Here is an 18,190-nt window from a genome sequence, read left to right on the forward strand (position 1 = left end):
CCAGGTTTGCATCGGTGATGCTGGCACAAAATCCTTCTGCAACAGACAATTCTTGTCAGCCTAAAAACAGACAGTTTGGAGGGGACCTCCCAGGCCACCCAGCCCCAATGCCTGCCCTGTGCAGTGATGTCCCCCACCAGCTCAGGCTGCCCAGGGCCCTTATCCAACCTGGCCTTGAGCACCTCCAGGGATGGGGCACCCATCCTGGGCAGCTGTGTCAGTACCTCATTTTGATTTATTTATTTTATCCAGATGGCCATTTTTATTTCAGTTTGGCATCAAAGATTTCTGCTAAAAATGGCTCTATCTCAACTACACCACAGCAGCTCCTCCTCTGTCCTGCATGATCCCCGTTTTGTGAGAAGTATTTCATAAAATCCGACCTCACCAACTACTGCTAATGACTCACTGAAGCACCATTACTAATCCGGGATTTCTGCCATCATTTTTCAGTCAAGACCGATTAAAGCGATTTGGCAATACTGAAAACATAATTCAGCATCTCTGGCACTGTTTAGAAAACTGTGATCACAGCTTCGCATGTATTAAGGCTGGTGGCCATCTGCAAAATTTCATGCTGATGCATCCAACAAACATATATCCAGCCAACCATGTGAACCGTGGGTGAAATAAGAGGGGTTGGAAAAGCAGAAGGTAAGATCCAACAGAGTATGATTAAGCAAATACCCTGTTCCAGAGTGGTCAGAGCTCTGGCTTTAAGTAGGAACTTTGTGCAATGCTGTCTCATACGCATGCATATTTTCTAACTCCAAAATATATTAACAAATTTTAAAAACAAGAGTTATGTTAAAAATACAGACAATAGATTTTGACACATCACACCTTGAAATGATAACTATGTAAATGTGTTTCCAAACTGTAACAATGTCATCGCAACCCCCCCTCTTCCTCCTTCATTTCAGCTTTGTCTGAATTCAGTCATCCAACAGCAGGAGCAAAGCCACACCACTTCAAGCATTTCTCTGGCACCAAGAAATGAAAGCAGGGTACAAAGTTAATTGACAGTGCTGTATTAAAAGCTGTGGTATCAGCAAAGTGACAGTGCAGACAGCAGCAGATTTTCTGTGACTCTTTAGTAGAGAGCTTGTCTCCACTTCTGTCTGAAAGCCAATGTCTAGTGCAATGAATATGGAAATTCAGCTAAAGCCTGGCAGTTGAGCTGCCGTCAGCACCAGGCTTCGGATTCAAGCAGATGGAAAAGAAAATCTCCAGCTCCAACAGGTAGGGACTGCTGCTGCTGTGCAGAGCTGCGCCTTCACTAGGAGGGTTTGTAACACAATTAGCAGATCCTTTCCAAAGGAAAAGTAGGCCAGTCAGCCTGAGATGATGCAAATAAATGACAGCATCGCCTCCCAGTGCATTGCACTCTGCTTTCATCATCCACTACCACTCAGTAAAAGTAATCCTCGTGCAGATACTGTGCATCTCCCACTCCAATTCCATGCCCCTCCTGTTTCTCCAAGAAAGGGACTGCTCCCTTCTTCTCATCCTATGCATTTTGCTCATTATGTGCATCATTTCAAGGAATTCCACACTAGCTGTCACTGCCAGTGACACTTCTCCTCTTGGGTTCAACCCCTTCTCTCACCTCCACCCCCGTTAGTGCAAAAGCCCAAATGTTACAGAGGAATCTAGCGTCCAATATATGCTACGTCAGCACTGGCATCAGTACAAAAATATCACTTTCAAATTTGAATATGACAAAAAAAAAGGAGGGCTCTGAGCAATGACTTTCTGAGCACCTGGAAGCCAGTGGGCCAGAATATCAAGTCAAAACTCAACGTGGCAGTTTCTTACTATAAAATCTGGGGCCAGAGGAGGACAGATGCTTGTAAGGCAAAATGACTTTAGCTGAGCTGTCACAAGAAGGGACAGGTCATCAACCATTCCAAGTCAGTATTCTGGTAACTGTAAGCACATCCCATATACACATGCACAGGTGTAGTCTCTCTCAGAATCTCTCACCAAATTTTGATTATATTTAAATGAATGCCCCAAGCCACATAAACAATAATAACAAAATGAGCTTCCTCAATTATAAAAAGAAAACATTGCCTTAACTTCCTTCAGTCCAGAAATCATTAAGCACATCCCCATCACATTGTCCAGAGCACCTGCTCTCAGCCCCATGCCACATGCCATTTAGGAGGAAATCAGGCCTACACTCAGATTACTTCCAACCAGAAGAGGAAAGCACAAATGTATCCTGCACCATTATACCAACTCATTCCTGTCTGCGTATAATATCCTCAGGCAAGTACAAAACACTTTGAATTCAGTAGGAAACAAAACCCCTTTATATCCAAGATGCTGCAGTACTTGGAGCGACCTGACAGAAAGGACCATGAGCCAACATCTTAAATGCACGAAGTTCCAGCTTTAACACAGAGTGGCCAATACAGTTTTACCTTAAAAAGCATCCTAACAGAGCATCTGGTCATTAAAAAAGCTCTTCATCTGGACAGAGACAGGAGAAGTTGTTATGCATTCTGGAGCTGTCGGAAACGGGAAAGATGAGATCATAATTGTAGATTACCAACAATAGGTGAACCTGCAACTCCCTTAGTGCCAACAGCCTGGTGAAGATGCTGTCACTTAAACAACCACAGTTTTATTTTTAAATCTTCTTTCCTCCTCTCTGGAAATTAATTCAATTTACATTTTCCCCTTTGCCCACAGGGTAAGCATAACTAAATTTTATATTGGTATTAATCATCACCACTAAAACCAAAAGATAGAAACCAGAATATTTTAGGATAGCTTTGCAAAGTATTATGTTCTTTCTATACACATTGACTGCAATTAATCATTTTCTTTGATTTATGTAACAGCTGAAGCAAATGTGGTAAACTCATGTTTTGCTCTGGGGCTTTCTTTTTTACCCTGCTGTATTTTAGGAGGCAGACACTGAAAGTACAGCAAATTCTTATTACTTAAAAACCCTACAGTGCCTCTCCAACAGACCTTCCAATTCAGTGCATTGAAGGTTGCAAGCATTATTGTAGCATTTAAAAATTTTACTGCATGGAAGGCTGCTTCTCCTTTCATTTTCTTTTTGAGAAATACAAATCTCCCAGTTTTTAGACTTCTGCATGCTCTCACTTTCTGACTGCTAATTCTACCACAGTTCCCTCAGAGTTCACAGATCCACTTCAGTGATTTCTTTTTTCCTTTTTTTTTTTCTTTTTTCATGTTTAGTTTCTTGTAATTGTGCAAGCTATACATGATCTTTGATGATAATTCTAGAGAATCTTCCATTATCTTCTTCCCATCAACTATGTCACAAAAATAATGACAGATAAATGATATTTTCCCTGCCTTCCCCACAAATTAATTTCAAGGCATTTCAAAGTCTGCTTCCTAGAACTCATACATACAGGCTTTCATTTTCCTCATTCTGTCAAACTTTCCCAGACAGCCCACACCTCTCAACTTGTGTTTTCTGTTCAAGTTTATCTCTTTCCACATTCACATTCTACTGTTTCAGATAGCCACAGTTCTAGTCCGCTCCTAATCTGTAGGCATAATCACAGCATATTCAAGAAAAAGAGGTCATTAAAGAAATATAAAAAAAAAAAAACATAACACATTTCCTTCTACTTGAAGAGAATAGAATTTATTTTCTCTTTTACCCTCTTGTTCTTGAGGCTTTAGAGGTAAACTGAGAGCTCCACTCCTTCCAGAGCTACACATTATCTATCCTAGAGACATGCACCTTCATGGGCCCCCCAGCCAAGCCAGTGAACAATAAAGAAAAAGAGGACAAATATACAGGTGAGTTTTTACTACCTCTTACCTCCTCTGACCCTTAGATGCCACAGTTTAAAGCAGACCAACTGTATGCAAGCACTGATTTACAGATCTCAGTAGCAGAGCCCAGATGTAGCTCACCAGGGTATGCTGTGCTCTCAGAATATTGGCAAGCCTTTGGGAACACCTTTATTATGACAGGAGGAAAGGTTACCATGCTAGCTATGGGAGAAGCCCCACATTAAACATTTCTCATAAAGTACCTGGCTCAAAACCTCCAGTTCAAAAACTATCCAGCTCCTTTCTACTGTTCTGCAGCAAACATATCGCAAACCAGGCAGGTTTGTATTTTACTAATTCCTCACTTTCTAAAGGTTCCAGGTAAATGCAGTAGATAAAGACGCTGATGGCATCCTGTCCGTAACTTTGCACTATGAGTCCCTAAGACAATGGCCACACGTGAATACATAAGTTCAGATGTAACCCAAACAAAGGTAGGTTTGCCTATCTTCACAACCATTGTGAACGGCCTCAAAGAAACCCAGAAACAGAACCTCCAACAATTACTCCATCAGGAATCACCGGTCCTACTGACTGTTTTACACAACTCTCACAACATTTAGTCTCTCATATGAGTGCTTCATGTGATTTCCAAACACCCAAAGTTGACAATACCATTGCCACATACATTTTTAGCCTCTGCAACATCTGTGTGAGACAAGACATTTACCTAACAACAAAGCACTGGAAGTTTTTGCTGCTCTTCCTGCAAAGGAAGCTCATTATAAAAAGCACTGAGCCATAGCCAAAGCCTTGCAATCCATTCCCCACTAATTACCCCCTGTGTACCTGCTTCCTGCTAGGACTGAGGAGCAGTGTTTCTAGGGCAGCTCTATAAGGATCCCTGTACCCAGCAGCTATTCTACCTGCAGAGCTGCTCGTGCAGCAAAGCAGAAGGCTCCATTCCACCTCCATCCCAGGGCAGCATTATGCTGCTGAGAAATAACCACATTTGATAACTTCCAATGCCTTTATTTGCATCCTAAGAGCCCCTTTTCAGCAGCATGCTTTTTACCTAGCAGATTTCAATACAACTGCTCATTCCACATTCAAGCCTGCAGGGCGTTGAAGTTCCCTGTTTCTGACAGCACCTGGACATACATCTCTCCACTCTAACAAGACCTGCTTATGCTATACAACAGAGCTGCTCAATATTTGTGTAGGTACATTCATTCAATGTATTAATTAGATATTTCATCTGAAATGCTCTCAAAGTTCAATAGAAACACATTCAAAAGTCTCACTGCAGATTTGCTCTCTATAGGAGCTTTAATACGGATTTCTTGATAGGCTGTATTTTGTTGTGAGGTCTTTTTATAGAATATATAATCTTCTGGTCATAAAACATCGCTTGCTCTCAGCCAGGAAGCCTCTTGGGAACACAGAGCTGTAATCTACCACTAATATATAAAGTACAGAACCTTTCAGACACTGTGACGCAGAAGTTGCAAACAAAGATAGAAAGCTACATGAGAATCTGATGCAGGATTAGCATGGCTTGTTCCATATCCACATCTAGCCTAAGGCAAGCAGTAAATCCAGACTTTGTGGTGAAAGCCTGTATAATGGACACTGCCACAAAGCCATCAGCTACCACAAATAAGTTCTCATTGACACTTCGTGAAAAGTGATAGTTTTACTATAGACTGGGTCAAACCAACAGGAAAAGAAAACAAACAAACAAACAAACAAAATATATATATATATATATATGTATATTATTTTTTTATATATATTTTTTTTTTATTATTATTTTTTTTTTTTCAGTAACCTGTTCTTGCCAAGGGAAACATACCATAGAAAGGATTCCATCAGAACACAATCAGTTTTTCTCAAGTATTTCTTTAAGTTTTCTCAAACCATATGGAAGTGGCCACACATTTTGAGTTAGTGCTCAGGAAATGCTTCATCACTATTTAAGAAAATTTTATTGTCTAGGAGGAGAAACCAGGGGAGTAGTTTTGGTATATGCCAAAGCAAAGATGCAATTCCACATTTCTACCATGCATACCAGAAGTGGAAGATCAGGAAAGTCTTTGTTTACATTGAAGATGGTTCCTTGCTACATAGAATTTTCCATATTTCTTTCAGGACAAGTCATTCAGATGCTATCACTATGCCAATATTTGTTTAAAAACCTCCTACCTGCCACTGCACGCCAACATTATGTTGTTTTGTCACTTAACAATAGATGAGATACACAGGTTCCTGCTCTGTAAAGCACTTCTTAGCACTCAGGAGGAGAGGAGCCACTGGGAGGTGTGACTGATCTCACGACCATCTAACTATGGCTGCTCCACACCACTTCCCACAGAATTGCTTTTTTCAGTTGTTTACATTTCCCCAGAGCGTGTGCTCAAAACTTTTTCACGGCAAGTGTTCGCCTCAGGCTGATCTGTAAAAAGTACTCATTAATTTCAGCTAAAACAGTTCAGCTGCTGCCAAGAATAAAGGCTAACAAAAAACGTGTTGTGCATAAATTAAAGGGAAAAAAGCTGGCAATCTTTCATATCCTATTGCTTTAAAAAGTCCAAGTAAACACAGATAACAGCAGAGATTTACTCGCAACTAAAATCTCCAAAGATGCCTCCTCCACACCCCCAGCCTCCCCACCTCTCAAAAAAAAAAAAAAAAGCATTTGATTTCCTCAGTTGACTGAAGTAGATATGCACTGTCCTACAGTCTCAAGCTTGAGGGATTGAGAAAACATTTCCCTTTAGTAATCATTCCACGCTAGTTAGGAACATTGGCTACAGCCAACAGAGCCTGTATTTCTAAAGACATGCCCAGGGGAAAAAGAGATAAACATCAAATACAAAAGCAAGAGAAAACAGCTAGACCAAAGAAGCGAGGGAAGAAGAGTGATAGTGGCAAAGATGGTTTAAAAACATAAAGGTGGCAAAAAAAAACCCCAAAACAGGACTGAGGTCTGGGGGTAGAAATAAAGCAAGAAATCATTTGGCTGGGAGGAATTGTTGCAATGAAGAGTTGGGAACTGACAGGTAGAGACAGAACGAAGAGATGGGACAAGGAGCTTAAGGAAGAGAATTGAGAGGCTCTGCCTAAGCTCACCTGGAAAAAAAAAGACAGCTAGGGGAGTGGGAAAGATATTGGACACAGACTTCAAGGCAGGGTTGGCCTTGTTAGGCAGAAAGAATAAAATACCTGAGTTGTCCAGCATGAGGTATACAGGTTTCAGCTTAGGAAATAAATAGTCTTTCATAGAATATATGGAGGAACAGCTGGGAAGACTTAACCAATTCCATAAAACTGGAAGAAAAAAGTTCTTCAATCAGGCACCCAAAAAATGATTGACCAAAGCATTGATCAATGGCAAAAGGAAAAGAGTTTTTAAAGAGTTGCCCTGTACAAATGGGACCTGTGGGGAATGGCAGAGTTGCATCCCTGGCCTCTGGAGGAATTAGGGTTTCAACCAGAAGACAAGCTTGTTGTCTTCTTCCTTCAGTCCCTTGCCTTTCTGACCGCAGAACCTCACCCAAACCCATAAATGATGACAAACAGTCCAGCCACACTTTGGAAGTTTAAGCAGAGCTCTTTTCTAATGTCCATGAGAAAAATCTCAAGAACCAAGTTCATCAGTGATCCTAGAAATACATGACTGAGCAGCAGAACAAACCCACGAGCTCTCAGCATTTTAAGGAAATGCTGTACATTCTCAGAACTGCCATCAGAGTTAACGCTGCACTAATACTTACCACTTTGTCATACAAAAGTACCAGAAAAATAGCACAAAGAGCTTGGCAAGCCTTTCTGGTGAAGATACAACTCTACTCAAACTCTACTGCCTCCCAAGAAAAGTCAGTGTACCAGATCAAGTGAGCACTCTTCAGAAATGTCAAACCAGTGGTTTAAATTAAGCCACTGAACTTTGCACTGCAGTTGTCAAAGCATGGGCACAAGAATCTGTCCATCTGTTCTGCTGTGGGAGGCAGTAATTTCCAGCCTAGTGAATGTAGAAAGTAGCTACAGGATCAAAAGAACTGCTACTGCCAGGAAAGATGCAGCAAAATACACAGAGAAATCCAGGGAGGTAAGGACAAAAAGTAATCTGCAAGTCTGTCATTGTGAGCAACACTGAAAAAGAAGCGACCAACACCTCAAGCTGTTTTTTGAAGAACATGGTGGGAAATTAGAGGCTTGGCAAAGAAGGAAAACTATTCCCTTAGTATTGGTAACCATAGAGAAAAGGTAGAAAAAGAACTGGAAAAAGGACACAGGGGACTCCAAACAAGCATTTCTGAGACACCTACCATAAAGCCATTTTGTCACTCTGAAGTCTTTATTCTAGCTCTCAAAGGCTGGACAGTCCTTGGAAACATCTTCTATAGACTGCAAAGGTTTAATGCTTGAAATAAATAAACACAAAGCAGAATCAGAGGAAGACAAAATGCACAGTGGTAGCATTAAGCAAGCACTGTTCTTTCCTTAGCACAAGAAATTTAACAGCAGAGAATGAGGGAAAGAAAAAATTCTCTGCAGATCTGGCCCCTTCTGTAACTCCACTGTTGGTCATAATTTCCTTAGAGACTTGTTCTGCTCATTCTAAGGTGAAATTCTGAGCATCTAATTCTTTATAAGCACGTTTAATTTGCTTATACTTGCTTCTGCAGCTAGGAGCAAGCTACAGAGAGCTCAGTGACATAGGAGGGCACTGCCAGATGAAGTAGCTACTCAAGCATACAGTTGGCATGGACCTTTCTGTCCTGTAAAAAGAGAAGGCTGTGTGTGTCCAGATGCATTCATAAGCACAGTTATTTTTTGTAGAAACCTATGCAGCTTACTAGACTGCAGTTAACATACCTTGCCTGCAAAGAGCCCAAGGAAGCGAGGTGAAGTGTGCTGTTTCCAAAGATGTGTAATGCTTATACATTTACACTAACACCCTCTCTGCCTTCTCCTTTATTTCTCCCCTCTATCTCTGTGCTCCTTTCCTCTGCACTCAGTCATCCTCTCCACAAAATCCGTGCTGCCTGCAACAAATGGGAAGAACAGAGCCGCATTTAAGGAACATCAGCTCACATACAACAGGCTTCTCTGTCAGCACGACAGAGCAGCAGGCCACAAACACGATGCAGGCTTGCCAGAGAAATACAGCATGGAAGAGCTCATACTCTCATGAGTGGGTTGGGTCCACACGCAACAACTCAAGAATGCCAGTGTCTTTCTTCTCAGTGTCCTTCCTGCTGATTGCATACAAAGCCTGAATAACACATGTTCACAAACCTCAGCTGCACAGAAATCCTTTGTCATGTATAAGGCACACAGAAAATCTCCTTCTTCTAAGATCAAAACCTCAGGTTGTCTGAAGATAGAGAGAAAACAATGTTACTTTCTCATATTTCATCACTGTGGTTTTATTTAAGTTAGTACCAAGGTACGTCCTTTGATTTCAACACTTATTATTTGCTGCATATTAGGAAAAAAACATCATTAATTCAAGAAATTCACACTTGGTGGAAATACAACCAAGCAGGAACAGCCTTCTTCCTGAGTGAACGTACTTCACTGCAGCTTTTACATAGTGTTTTCAAGAAGTGCTAACCAATGTCAGCAGAGCCGGCACCTCCCTTTCCTTTGTGAGAGTGAAGCAGCTGGCCTGGTGGCCTGGCAGAAGCAAAAGCACAACGCCCACCTGTGCTGGTTGATGCAACACAGCTAACCCCAGCTCCTGAAATTGGGAAAGCAGCAGCAGCCACCAGGTAAGGGACTGGGAGTGTGCATTCTGTTCTTTCAAGCACACCTCTCTCAGCACAAACCACCAAAGCCAGTTATAACTCCACCACCCAGCTGTGCAGCCAAGGCACACCCTCTGTCTCTGTCACTTCTTCAATTTACAAGTGCCCCTTTCCTTTTCCTCATTTCATTCAAGCCACGCTTCCTTCCCAACCAGCTTTGCCCCAGTGGTTGTTCGGGTTTGCCCTGGCAGCACAGCCCGCTTCTGATCCACGATGACAATTTCCTTGCTGCAAGCAGAGCACACAGAGGAAATGATCGCTGGAAGCAAAGGAAGTAAAGCAAGAAGTGGCAGCACAGTGGAAAAAAGGAAATGAAACTTCTCTGGCATCTGAAGGCTGGGAGAATGTGGTAAAGAGCTTACTATATTTATTTAAACAGCAGTGTATACGACTGACACATCTGAGGCTATGCCTATCTACCTGATCCACATGGATGACATACACGCAACCCAAAGCTTCTTCTTCCAAGGCCAACAGATTTTGGCTCTGGGCAGCCTGGTCTAGTGGTTGGTGACCCTGTCTATGGCAGGGGGTTTGAAACTAGATGTTCTTTGAGGTCCTTTTCAAGCCATGCCATTCTATGATTCTATGATTTTCCAGCAACATTTCTGCAGAGGATGTCTGTTTAAGATATAGGTAGATAACCAACAATAGGGAGGAAACTCAGTTTGTCAGAAAAGAAACAGGAAGGGAAGCCGATAGGCAGAAGCAAGGAGCAGAGCTCTGGGACACACTGCCTGCAGTGCGTGATCTGCCATCTCTCTGCAGGTAGAGGACTCAAGTTTCATCTCCAAGCAACACCCAGGAAAGAAATGGGGAAGGATTTCCAATAAAATAACCTACAAAGGCAGTCCAGGAGGTATTCTTATATTCTAACTTCACGTTTAGGTACAAGCAGTTAGATCATTAAAATTCCCTGTAACAAAGCACAGGGCAGAAGCCTGAATTCACCTTAACAGTCGCTTCACTTCAGAAGGGAGTTCTTCCCTTTAGCACAGCACCTGCACCGCCACACTGGACTCGAATGGGTTCAGGAGATGGCGGATGATGTGTACCTGAGACCTTAAGACCAAAAATTCTCCAGTGGGGCAAGCTCCTTACTCTAGCCAAAGCTGAAGGAACATTTAAAAGAGAGCCGATGCCTTCTGCCTCAGCTGACAGCAAGCAGGACAGAAGCAGAGCTTTTGCAAGGTTCCATCACTGAGGTTCCAAATTTAGCAGTGATGGCAAGTGCCAGACTTCTCAACTAAAGAATAGCGAACTCCAAATTCGCAGCAGAAGATGCGTGCCTGCCCCATGCTGCCACCTAACACCTGCATCAAGAGTCCGACAGACAAGGGAACGAATTACAAACACAGCGCGTTCCCTCGGAGGGCTCTCCAAGTTCCCAGACGCAGCTCACTGAATCAAACCTTCAGACGCAGAAAAAAAAAAAAAGAAAACCAACCACGGCAAGTTTTTACAACGAGACCTTCTCAAACAAGCATTAGCATGCCGTCGCTTCTCAAGGGGAAACACATCATCTTGTTGCTAGGACGACAGGGTTGTGCAAGCTCATCTCCCTCGCTTTGCAGTTTGAGGGCAAGCAAACACGCCGGAGCCTCTCCTCCTGCTGCTCGAAACGCAACCCAGGCAGCGCTTCCCCGCTCGCTCCCCGCGCCGGCGCTGCCGCAGGAAGCACACGCGATACGGGCCCGCAGCCGCAGCGCAGCCGGCAGCACGGGGACGCGCCGCCGCTCGGCTCTCACGCTGCTCCGCCACGGGAAAGGGCGGGCCCGCAATCCAGCAACGAGGCGCCGTCACGGCGCCCCCCCCCCCCCGCCCCAACCGACGAAGACCCGCAGCCCCGCACTCACCTCCGCAGCCCCGCGGCACTACGTACGCCGCGCCCGCCTGTGACGGCACCGGGAGCGGCCGCCACGCTCCGCTCCGCCCCTCCGGCCGGCCCGGCCCCCTGCGGGCCCCCGCTTCGCGCTGAGGGAAGGCAGGCGGCGAGCGGGAGCGTGCGTTCTGCCCACCCCTTCGCTCCTCCTTCGTCATCGTTGAGCGGAGGGATGCGTAAGCAAGCACGCAAAGAAGTAAATAAAGCGGGTCGCTGCAGCTCCACGTAACGGACAGGAATGGCGAGCCAAGAGGCGGCCCTCCTGGGCTTCTTCCCGCAGGTACCGCGAGCCACGCAGCCCGGTACGCTGCAGTGTACGCAGCCCCGCCAACATGGCTGCGGTGTGAGCCGCACAGGGACGGCTGCTGCCATCGCTGTGGGACACGAGTTTCAGTCTGTTGTTTTTCACTCAGAGGGTGGTGACGCACCGGAACAGGTTGCCCAAGGAGGCTGTGGATGCCCCATCCCTCAGGCATTCGAGGCCAGGCTGGATGTGGCTCTGGGCAGCCTGGTCTGGTGGTTGGCGACCCTGCAAACAGCAGGGGGTTGAAATTAGATGATCATTGGGTCCTTTTCAACCCAGGCCATTCTGTGATTCTATGAAAATGAGAGACAGAGCTTACAGAGGAGGCCTTACTTTCAACACCTAGTCAGACATGCACAATTATTAACACTGATGTTTGGTCATAGTTTAGAAAAAAACTAATGAACCGTGCCTAATTAGCAAACCTCAAAACCTAATTGCCAGAGGAGAGAGACTTCCAGATCATTGCCCTGGGTCTGTTTGTTTAAGGTTGTTGAGCATTTTCCTCAAAGATTTGAAAGCATCTGTCAACTCTGCTGATTTTGTGAACGACACACAGGACAGCAATATGGTGAATAAAAGGACCGGGCTGTCACATACAAGATCTAGAACAGCCGATTTTGTTTGTTTGTTTTAAGCCAAATCCCAGGTTATGTGTCCAGAAAAAGAATGAAAAATTGTATTTGGAACACTGGTCAAGCAGCAGACTGAAATATTATGACTCTGAGAACGGCCCCAGGGTCATAAAGGAATTGAATGCAAGATCCCAGCTCAACACTGACGAAGCATGACAGACCTAAGAAGCAAAATGAATTGTGTATAAAGATTTTATCCACATATAGGTCACCCAGAAACCCAGTATCAGGGGCTTATCTGGTGCTTGAGAGAACATTATGAATTTGTGACACAACTTGCACATGCACAACACGAGGTTTTAGGAAGTAAATGCATGTATTTCCTCAAAAAATATGGTTATTTTATCACAGGGGTTGGAAGGGACCCTCAAGAGAACATTGAGTCCAACCCATCCCAATCCCAGCTATAGTAAGTCATACAGATAGCAGTTTAGATGGGTCTTGAATACCTCCATAGAAGGACACTGCTCTCTGGGCAACCTGCTCCACTGCTCCATTACCCTTACCATAAAGAAGTTCTTCAGCATGTTAGCACAGAACTTCCTATGTTCAAGTTTTAGGCCATTACTACTTGTCCTATTGCTACACACCACACAGAAGGGTCTGGTCTCATCCATTTGCGTCCCACCTCCCTTTACATATTTATAAACATCAGTCAGATCCCTCTTCAGTCTTCTTTTTCCCAAGGCTGAACAGACCCAGGTTACTCTGCCTTTAGTTTTAAACACATTCCCAGAAAGCAAATATAAGCTTGCAGAGCCAGCCCTCAACTTTTCCTGTAAGTGGAAGCTGAAATCAAATTCCAATAATAAGTATACACTTTCCTAACAGAAAGGTGTTCTTCCTAGCATAAAAATTCCAACTAGCAGGAGGTTTGACTTGGGTGAAGGTTGTTAAACTCTCTTACCTTAACTGACAAGAAGGAGAAAGAACGCTTTACCAGATTTCTCATCTCTGCTGAAAATGGACCTTGTGTAATTTCTGGGTTTGTACTGAGCAATTCAAAATGTTAGACAACTGGTGATCCCATCAGCATACTCTATATATCCTCCTCTTTGTCAGCCTGTAAGAGATTTCCTCCCACCCAAATTTCCAGAAACCATTCTGCTATAACCATTACAGAGGTACAGCTGATGGAGAAACAAAAGCCTGACACAAGCAGGATCCACCAAATATCAGACCTCTGTGACCTACTTACAAGGAAGACTACAAAACCTCCCCCAGCAAAACAACTCAAATTCCTGCCACAGATTGTCTGGAAAAATAATATTCCTTACTCATCATGATAACGAAGGACAACAATATATAAGTTTGCAGTAGTGCATTTATGATAGAAATTGTAAAAAACTATTTTTACATTCTGTTTTCTCCCTTGCTCCTTTTTAAAATAATAGTAGTGATACTGCAGAATCATTTTGGATATCTTGTACTAAGTCATAGAGATGCACTTACTACCTCCGTTACCAAAAATCTTCAATAATTACCTTCCATTTCACCACCACCCATTACTGCCTAGATGCAAACAATGATGCACACAGAAGCTTTCAGCAGGGAAAAAAAATGCCTCAGCTTGACACGAAAATAAATTCAATGCTCATCTACTAAATATACCAATATTTGAAATATATCGCCTGCTATCAACATCATTAAGTGACCATTAGAATGCTCCTCTTGTTATTTCTTCTTCCTTTGATGTTTAAGTGCATTATTAACCAACCACTGTAAATACTGAGAATAAACAGTAGTTCACTCCAAAAAGAGACCCTCTACTCTTACAGAAGTTTCTCCCAGCAGAGTCAAACACATCACTGTGGAATCCACTACTTATAGAAATACCTGCTAAATACTTTTTTGAAGCTATCCATGGTAAAACCATGACAGAGACGGATAAAGCAGAAATTCAAGACGCCCCATTTGGAAGAAGAAGAAAGGAGAAAGGATCTTAAGGCTTTTGGTTACTATTCTGTCAACTGCAGTTGACAATGGAAAATAAACTGCCATAATGTCAAGTTTTACACAGTGATTGATACAGGTATATGATATGCATATCCTAAATGACCACATATCAACTGCTAAGGCAGTACGAGCACTGGCTGAAATCCACCATGTCAACAAAGCTGCTGCAGTTCTGTATTTCTCAGTTTCCAACAAAATACTTGCACAGCAGACGCTGCTTACCACCTGCGTTCTGTGCCAGAGTAACTGGCAGATGACTTCCCTCAGTGCCTCTTATAAGCAGGAACTGCCAGCAGAGTTTGTTCTAGGTTTCTTCTGAAATAAAACCACTATATAAAAAGCTGTTTTGTTGTTTGTTTTTTAAAGTATATTTCAAAACTTTAGACTCCACCATCCAACCTGCTACTTCCCAGAAACTTAAAAGTGAAGAATATATAGCTTGTTTCTTCGGTCAACCAGTGAACAGTGAAGGTCTTTGTAACACAAATACGTGCACCTGAGATGCAGAAAAACTTTAAGTGATTATTAAAAACCCTTGTCTTTCCTTTCAAGACGGGCAACTTAACAAACGTTACTCAGTGTATCCTTGAAAAGCAGTCCCTTTCTCTCGCTTCTCAGTACATACACATGGGCCTTCATCAAACAGGTTCTGCTTAAGAAGCATGCTCTTCTCTTCATATCAACTAGGAAGAATTGTGAAAGAATTTCCAGACCACAGTATGCGACTGCAGCCAGCTGAACGTGAGCCAGCAGTGTGCCCACGTGGCCAAGAAGGCCAATGACATCCTGGCTTGTATCAAATAGTGTTGACAGCAGGAGCAGGTAAGTTCTTAGCTTTGGTGAGGCTGCATCTTGAGTGCTGTTTGGTTTTGGGCCCCTCACTCCAAAAAGACTCTGAGGCCCTGGAGTATGTTCAAAGAAGGGCAACGAAGCTCTGAGGGGTCTAGAGCACAAGTCTTATGGGGAGCAGTTGAGGGAATGTCAATCTGAAGAAGAGAAGGCTCAGGGGAGATGTTATCACTCTCTAAAACAACATGAAAGGAGGTTGTGGTGAGATAGGGGTTGGCCTCTTCTACTGGGTAACAGTGTTAGGATGAGAGAGAATGACCTCAAGCTGAACGAGGGGAGGGTCAGGGTGGGTGTTAGAAACAATTTCTTCTCAGAAGGAGCGGTGATGCAGTGGCACAGGCTGCCCAGGGAGGTGGTGCAGTCACCGTCCCTGGAGGTGTTCCAGAACCGTGTGGATGTGGCACTGAGGGATGTGGTCAGTGGGCATGGTGGGGGTGGGTTAGATTAGATGATCTTAGTGGTCTTTTCCAATCTTAACATTTTTATGATTCCGCAGTACATGCTCACAGCTATGCAAATGCAGAAGTGTTTGCAGGACTGGACCATCAAGAGAACAAACGAAGTGATGAAATTATACACAGTAATGACACAGGCATGTCCTAACACTGCCTGAGCTGCAGTGCGAAACCTGCAAACCTCCAGCACCCTTGGGCTCTGCCACCACCTGAAACCAATGGAAGAAGTGAGAGCAGCAATGGAAATGTTTTTTTGTACTTCCTCAATAGAAATCACTGGCATGGCTTTGGGTGCCACTTCGACTTTCTGTCACAGGTTCAAAGACATTATGTGTTCAATTTTGAAAAATCCACCACAGATCAGAAATCTGTATTTTTAAATAAATAACAGTGGAATAGAACAACAAAAAAGACTTAACATCGGATTATTCAAAGGAAAACATTTTTGTGCCACAGGAAAAAAAGTTGGAATCATACACATAAATTTAGAGTACTTGAGGTTTTCCATTAATAAAACAGGATTTTTATAAATCACACAGGAAACATTAACAGCTCTCAAGTAGGACATTGCTCATACTCCCAAGGCAATTATGTAATTAGTCGTTTTTAGACAGAATGTTATGTCACACAATACTGGCACTGAACAGTCTCTAGAGCAAGTCAGTACTCAGATACATACATATTTTTATATTGGCATAGATAGTCTAGTGAACCATTAGAACTTCTTAGTGCTAAAGCTTCCTATCAGATCGAGCAGTATTAATCTCGTGTTAAATTACTTAAGAAATCCTGAAGCATTCAGTAGCAAACACTAGATTTACTTTAGCATTTGACCTCCATTGGCTTAAGCCAACAACAAAACAATAGGTTCAACTCGTCACCTGCCTGTGCTCTCCTGCCTGCTCGTTCCCAAGAGGAACTTCTGCAGCATCACTGCAAATGATATTTAATTATCTGCTAAGTGGCTTTATATTTATTTTTATTCTTCCTTAAATATATATGTATGTATATGTATCTTCACAGAAGACTTGTAACACTTTGAAATTATACAGCTAAGTCATGGAGACTGTTAAAAGACATCACAGAAATTAATCAATTCAGCATGCGTATAAAGAGAAACTGGTACCTAGATTGGAGAAAACAAAGAATATTTGCAGTACTTCCATACACAGAGCAGCTTTCACATGATAGGCAGAAAATGAGAATGTGAAGTCAGTGTTGATTTACAATTGCAATAATACGCAAATCCTACACAAGAAGGAAAGTAAACATACATTGACTCATCACAGAGCTGTTGCTTAAGACAGACAGAATTGCATCACCAATGTGCTCATCCACTGAAGTTATTGATTTTACAAATAATAATCACTGCATCCATCTGGTCAGACTAAATGTAAGCCAGCTCTGTGGCTGTGCATTTTAGCCAAGAAGTTTCAATGTCTCTTTCCTTTCTATTTCCTAATCTTGCTTCTAATCAGCATGTCTGAAATTATTTGAGCTTCCACACATATGAATTACATTATCATATATTTCTTAAAGGCTTTAAGAGGCAGAGAAAGAGGTAGACACACTGAGGGAAGGAAAAACAAGTTCTTCAGAAGCAAGTTCTCAAATAGAAAGAATAAATATTGACTTCTGTCATGGTTTTAGTGCTATTTATTGTCTGATATCCTCATAAATCCTTCTTCCTTACCAAGGCAGGACAAAAGACTAACTGATGTGTTACCTATAATGTCTCAAAGAACACACTCCATCTGCAGACAGATCTGCCAGTCATCCTTGATCAAAGGAGAGCAAAACAATATCTTCCTACATTAATTTGTTCGTTTTCTCACTACTGCTGTTCCATAAATTATGAAATTACTCAAGATTTGACTTAAACATGAGAAAAAAAAAATCGAAGGGAGAAGCAAGCTTTTTAAAAGTACTAATAGAAATCTGTTGCAATTTACCTGCATATGAACATTTTACATCCATAAATGCAAACCAAAGAATTCAGAGAGAGAAGTGAAAACAAGAAATATGTTCAGAATCTGTGGACTGCAGTTTCCAACAAACAAGTCCAAATCATCATCTCTAGTTTGTGCATATGTTTGGACAAATATTATGCACTTGACTGAAAAGTGATGCAAAAAGATGGTCCAGGGGCATCTCAGAGGATCTTACAGATGTTCCAAACATTTCTAGAGCACAGTGAGAGTGACCACAGTCTCCTTGCCTTTTGGCTTGTCAGGATCCCACTCCCCCCACACCCAAACACATGCTATCAGCCACAGCCTGGCATACAGCTCTCAAGTTATCAAAAAGAACACTGCCATTATTCTCCTGTACCTGTGTTGATACAATGAGAAGACAGATTACAATAAGATTGATCAGACATCCTTTAATATACAGAAATCAAATTTTAATCCAGTTGTCCAATGAGATCAGACCATGCCAATAAGCATGCAAAATTACATTAAAAGGAATTTGTATCATGAGGAAAGAGATACCATCCTTATGTATGTGGCACTGTAAAGACA

General features: G+C 42.6%; 1 protein-coding gene across 20 annotated transcripts in view; it reads right to left on the minus strand.

Annotated features, from left to right (window-relative positions):
- The window catches only part of INPP4A (inositol polyphosphate-4-phosphatase type I A), a 114,260-nt gene extending 102,687 nt beyond the window's left edge, over positions 1-11,573 (minus strand). For 17 of the 20 annotated variants that reach the window (XM_090127088.1, XM_090127084.1, XM_090127057.1 and 14 more), the window contains exon 1: positions 11,444-11,573. The gene's annotated coding sequence lies outside the window, so the exon portion shown is untranslated. Of the gene's footprint in view, positions 1-8,102; positions 11,038-11,443 lie in introns of those variants that run through there. The other 3 variants (XM_090126974.1, XM_090126982.1, XM_090126967.1) reach the window with 3 other exon arrangements.
- Positions 11,574-18,190: the final 6,617 nt, after the last annotated feature.

Source organism: Phasianus colchicus, chromosome 1 (assembly GCF_987193195.1).
Source record: "Phasianus colchicus chromosome 1, bPhaCol1.hap1.1, whole genome shotgun sequence".
In the NCBI taxonomy this organism is placed as follows: Eukaryota; Metazoa; Chordata; class Aves; order Galliformes; family Phasianidae; genus Phasianus; species Phasianus colchicus.